The sequence below is a fragment of the Triticum urartu genome, chromosome 3 (assembly GCF_003073215.2).
Source record: "Triticum urartu cultivar G1812 chromosome 3, Tu2.1, whole genome shotgun sequence".
Lineage (NCBI taxonomy): Eukaryota > Viridiplantae > Streptophyta > Magnoliopsida > Poales > Poaceae > Triticum > Triticum urartu.
In genome coordinates, this window is record NC_053024.1 from 494,079,661 (window position 1) to 494,086,211 (window position 6,551).

Sequence of the window (6,551 nt, forward strand, 5' to 3'; positions counted from 1 at the left end):
CCCTCCCCTCCTTTATATACATGGGCCGGGGGCACCCCAAAGACACAACAATTATTCTCTTAGCCGTGTGCAGTGCCCCCCTCCACAATTTACTCCTCCGGTCATAGCATCGTAGTGCTTAGGCGAAGCCCTGTGAGAATCACATCACCATCACCGTCGCCATGCCTTCGTGCTGACGGGACTCTCCCTCGACCCTCTACTGGATCAAGAGTTCGAGGGACGTCATCGAGCTGAACGTGTGGATCGGTTGGATCGTGAAGACGTTCGACTACATCAACCGTGTTAACCTAACGATTCCGCTTTCCGTCTACGAGGGTACGTGGACACACTCTCCCCGTCTCGTTGCTATGCATCGCCTAGATAGATCTTGCGTGATCGTAGGAATTTTTTTGAAATTGCATGCTGCGTTCCCCAACAGTGGCATCCGATCCAGGTCTATGCGTAAATGATATGCACGAGTAGAACACAAAGAGTTGTGGGTGATAATAGTCATACTGCTTACCACCAACATCTTATTTTGATTTGGCGATACTGTTGGATGAAGCGGCCCGGACCAACCTTACATGACCACGTTCACGAGACCGGTTCTACCGACGTGCTTCGCACACAAGTGGCTTGCGGGTGTCAGTTTCTCAAACTTTAGTTGAATCGAATTTGACTATGGCCGGTCCTTGTTGAAGGTTAAAACATCACACTAGACGAAAAATCGTTGTGGTTTTCATGCGTGGGTAAGAACGGTTCTTGCTAAAAGCTCGTAGCAGCCACGTAAAACTTGCAACAACAAAGTAGAGGACGTCTAAGTTGTTTTTGCAGGGCATGTTGTGATGTGATATGGTCAAGACGTGATGAAATATAAATTGTTGTATGAGATGATCATGTTTTGTAAAAAGTTATCGGCAACTGGCAAGAGCCTTATGGTTGTCGCTTTATTGTATGAAATGCAATCGCCATGTAATTGCTTTACTTTATCACTATGCGGTAGCGATAGTTGTAGAAGCAATAGTTGGCAAGACGACAACGACTCTACGATAGAGATCAAGGTGTCAAGCCGGTGACGATGGAGATCATGATGGTGCTTTGGAGATGGAGATCAAAGGCACACGATGATGATGGCCATATCATGTCACATATTTTGATTGCATGAGATGTTTATCCTTTATGCATCTTATTTTGCTTAGTACGGCGGTAGCATTATAAGATGATCCCTCACTAAATTTCAAGGTATAAGTGTTCTCCCTGAGTATGCACCATTGCTACAGTTCGTCGTGCCGAGACACCACGTGATGATCGGGTGTGATAAGCTCTACGTTCACATACAACGGGTGCAAGCCAGTTTTGCACGTGTAGAATACTCGAGCTAAACTTGACGAGCCTAGCATATGCAGATATGGCCTCGGAACACTGAGACCGAAAGGTCGAACGTGAATTATATAGTAGATATGATCAACATAGTGATGTTCACCATTGAAAACTACTCCATCTCACATGATGATCGGACATGGTTTAGTTGATATGGATCACGTGATCATTTAGATGATTAGAGGGATGTGATACGTCTCCAACGTATCTATAATTTTTGATAGTTCCATGCTATTATATTATCTGTTTTGGATGTTTAATGGGCTTTATTATACACTTTTATATTATTTTTGGGACTAACCTACTAACCCAAGGCCCAGTGCAAATTGCTTTTTTGCCTATTTCAGTGTTCCGCCGAAAAGGAATATCAAACAGAATGAAACCTTCGGGGGAGTTATTTTTGGAACAAACGTGATCCAGGGGGCATGGAGTAGACGTCAAGAAAGGGGCGAGGAGGCCACGAGGCAAGGAGGCACGCCTGCCCTCCTGGGCGTGCCCCGCACCCTCGTGGGCCCCTCGCAGCTCCACCGACCTACTTCTTCCTCCTATATATATCCATATACCCCCAAAACATCCAGGAGCACCACAAAACCCTATTTCCACCGCCGCAACCTTCTGTACCCGTGACATCCCATCTTGGGGCCTTTTCTGGAGCTCCGCCGGAGGGGGAATCGATAACGGAGGGCTTCTACATCAACACCATAGCCTCTCCGATGATGTGTGAGTAGTTTACCACAGACCTTCGGGTCCATAGTTATTAGCTAGATGGCTTCTTCTCTCTATTTGGATCTCAATACAAAGTTCCCCTCGATCTTCTTGGAGATCTATTCGATGTAGTTCTTTTTGTGGTGTGTTTGTCGAGATCCGATGAATTGTGGATTTATGATCAAGATTATCTATGAACAATATTTGATTCTTCTCTGAAATCTTTTATGTACGTATTGTATTGTTGTCCTTTCCCAGTGACAGCAGGGGCAGGGGCAGGAAGGCACGTATTGTATTGTTGCCATAGAGGATAAAAAGATGGGGTTTATATCATATTGCTTGAGTTTATGTAACGCCCTCGATGCGGCTATATCTCCCACGTGTTGAAGCACGACTTAGAGGCATAACCGCATTGAAAGCAATGTCGCAAGTGGGGTAATCTTCACACAACCCATGTAATACATAAGGGAAAGAGATACATAGTTGGCTTACAATCGCCACTTCACCCAATTACATGAATAAAGCATTACAACAACCAAATACAACCAAGGTCCGACTACGGAACCAAAATAAAAGAAGAACCCCAAAAGCGACAAGGTCCCCGATCGACCCCAACTGGGCTCCACTACTGATCAACTAGAACAAAACAACACAAAGGACAAGATCTTCAGAGAGCTCCTCCTTGAGCTTGGTGGCGTCTTCTGCTCGGTAACATCGGCACCTGCAAACTGGTTTTGGAAGTATCTGTGAGTCACGGGGACTCAGCAATCTCACACCCTCGCGATCAAGACTATTTAAGCTTATGGGTAAGGTAAAGGTATGAGGTGGAGCTGCAACAAGCGACTAGCATATATGGTGTCTAACATACGCAAATGAGAGCGAGAAGAGAAGGCAAAGCATGACTGAGAAACTATGATCAAGAAGTGATCCTAGAACAACCTACGTCAAGCATAACTCCAACACCGTGTTCACTTCCCAGACCCCGCCGGAAAGAGACCATCACGGTTACACACGCGGTTGATGCATTTTAATTAAGGTCAACTTCAGGTTTTCTACAACCGGACGTTAACAAATTCCCATCTGCCCATAACCGTGGGCACGGCTTTCAAAAGTTCAAATCCCTGCAGGGGTGTCCCAACTTACCCCATCACAAGCTCTCACGGTCAATGAAGGATATTCCTTCTAGCGGGAAGACCCGATCAGACTCGTAATCCTGGTTACAAGACATTTCGACAATGATAAAACAAATCCAGCAACACCGCCCGAATGTGCCGACAAATCCCGATAGGAGCTGCACATATCTCGTTCTCAGGGCACACTCAGATGAGCACTACGTACAACTAAAACCAGCCCTCGAGTTTCCCCGAGGTGGCGCTGCAAGTGGCTCTGTTTGGACCAACACTCAGAGGAGCACTGGCCCGGGGGGTAAAATAATGATGACCCTCAGGAGCGCGACTCCCAAGGGAAAAGAAAAGGCTAGGTGGCGAATGGTAAAACCAATGTTGGGCATTGCTGGAGGAGTTTTATTCAAGGCGAACTGTCAAGGGGTTCCCATTATTACCCAACCGCGTAAGGAACGCAAAATCCGGGAACATAACACCGATATGACGGAAACTAGGGCGGCAAGAGTGGAACAAAACACCAGGCATAAGGCCGAGCCTTCCACCCTTTACCAAGTATATAGATGCATTAATTAAATAAGATATGTTGTGATATCCCAACAAGTAACCAATGTTCCAACAAGGAACGAACTCCGTGTTTCAACAAGGAACAAACTTCAATCTTCACCTGCAACTAACAACGCTATAAGAGGGGCTGAGCAAAGTGGTAACATAGCCAAACAACGGTTTGCTAGGACAAGGTGGGTTAGAGGCTTGGCTTAACAATATGGGAGGCATGATAAGCAAGTGGTAGGTATCGCAGCATAGGCATAGCAAAAGAGCGAGCAACTAGCAAGCAAAGATAGAAGTGATTTCGAGGGTATGATCATCTTGCATGAAATCCCGCAAGGAAGAAGAACGAGTCCATGAAGAAGACAAACGGACGTAGTCGAACAAAACCTCACAACACGACGTTATTGGAACCAACCCGAAGAAGCAACACCGGAAAGAAGCAAACAACATAGTAAACAACCACGACATAAGCATGGCATGATGCACAACCAAGTATGATGCATGTCCAGTTTAATGAAGCATGACATGGCAAAGAGCACAAACGATCCTACAAATTAAGTGGAGCTCATTATGCAACGGAGTTGCATATTGAAGAAAACACCACATGACTTATTTAGTTCTCTCTCGTTTATGTACCCAACAAGATTAAATGTTGTTAGCATGGCAAGAGGTGAAACATGAAGAAACTATCTAATCTAGGCAAGTTTAAATGAGGCCGGAGGCAACGAACAACAATTCCGGTAAATCCCCATATGCATATATTAGGTTTGGTACTGTTTTGCCCTAAACACAATTTTATGGTTGTTAAACATGCAAAACAAGTACACCATGATAAACTAGGCATTTTCTACCCCATTTACATATAAAGTTTATTAAATTCGGAGTTACGGTTATTTAGTTATGAAATAAATCATTTTAACATGGCATAGGGGAAAATTTAATCAAACCGCATTTTAAGCATTTCAAACATGGATGAAAAAGACATATTATGAAACTAGATGAAAAACTAAGCATATTTCATATATAAATCATTTTAAACCGATGCATGGTTGTTATGTTATTATATGCATGAAGCACAAGGGGTTTTCTGTAAAACAGGCAAACTCTGGATGAATAGACAAATTCACAGATCCTGAAAAAACATCCACGGGCTGAATCTGGGCGGACTGGGCTGCTCACATTGGGCTTGAGGAGGCGCTGGGCATCTGGGCTGCGAGCGAAGCAGAGGAGCTGGGCCTTGGTGCCTGTCGATGGAGGCGGCCCAGTTTGGTGGATCTGGAAGCCGACTGGCTTGGCGCTGGGCCTTGGCGCGATCGAACCAGGAGGCAAGGCGTGGTCAACGCGTCCACGACCCGCGTATGGCAACGGTCGACTTGTCTCAGCCCGCACGAAGCAGAGGCACGGCGAGGCGGGACTTGAGCGGCCGGAGCGACGGGAACGGGAGGCGGAGCTCGCCGGGGATGGAGGGGTCCGGGCGCGGGTCCATGCAAACGGGGCGGCGTGCTCCGGCGGAAGGGGCGCAGGGCTTGCGGAGACGGCGACGAACGGAGCAGGGCGGCGGAGGAGCTGCAAGGACATGGCAGGGGAACAAGTTCAGAGAAGCAGCGGCGAGGGAGGAAGGAAAAACGAGAAGGAGAGGGACGGGAAGAGGGAGGTGGACCAGGATCCCGTCGCAGGAGGTCGCCGGTGTGCCCGTTCCCTGCTGGATCAACACGGCGGCGGGCTGGCGGACTTGGAGCTCCAAGCTTCGAAGGGCGCGGCCATGGCGTGGTGCTTCTGTGAGGAAAACACAGATAGGGGCGAACGTGAGAGGAGGGAGACGGGGAGGAATAACTGCCGGAGGAGGAAGGAGAAGAAAGGGAAGGCACCGGGCACAGGGAACCTCGGGAGGTTGCTGCTTGGTGGTCCTGTGAGGTCCTACGGGGGCGCTCGAGGCAACAGGGGGTCGGGGAGGCCATGGCAGTTCCTGCCAACGGCAAGAGGTCAGGCCACACGGAGAGGCAGGGGCAACAAGAAGAAACAGGGGGAGAAAAGAAGGCCGGCAACTCATCTGCTAGCTGATTCGGGCACTCGGGAGGAGCTCGTCTCCCCGGGTCGACGAGGAGAGAGAGGAGGGAGAGGATCGATGGGCTTGGGTGGATCAAGGGGAAGCAGAGGCTGGTTGGTTCGGTGGCGAAATCGAGGAAGGGAAGGAGATGGCGCTGGTTGGGCAGGTGGATCGGGGTGGATCCCGATGGGGATTTGGTGGAATGGCGGCGGCGGCTGGGAGGATGGGACATCTCTCCTCAAATTCAGGGTTGGACTATATATATAGCAAAAGGATTTTTGGGTAGGGGCTAATTCGTCCCTCCGATTGTAATCGGACGGTCAGGAAAAATAGGTAGGGAGCCCAAATAAGAAAACGGAGACATTTTGTAGATGTTTGGGGATGATCCGGACACAACGGTGGCGACAGTCCGGGTTGGGTTCGGGACAACTTTCGGACGCACACGTGAGGAGGGCCGCGAGCTGACGAGAGAGGTTAGGTTGGGCCTGGCGGTAAGCAGTGGGCTGTGTAGACGGTCTCGAGCTGAGAGAAGGGAAGAGACAGAGAGAGAGAGAGAGAGAGAGAGACCGGGCGACTGTTTCCGGAGACCGAAAACGTCCGATGTTAGACCGGCTATAATGCCGCTATAGTTTAACGGTTGGGCTATCAAACGAACTCCGAATGTGATGAAACTTGACAAGCGGTCTATCTACACTATAATAAGACCGCAGGCCAAATTTCAACCCAATCCGAGAACATTTTCCGGCCACTTATAAAATAATATTTCG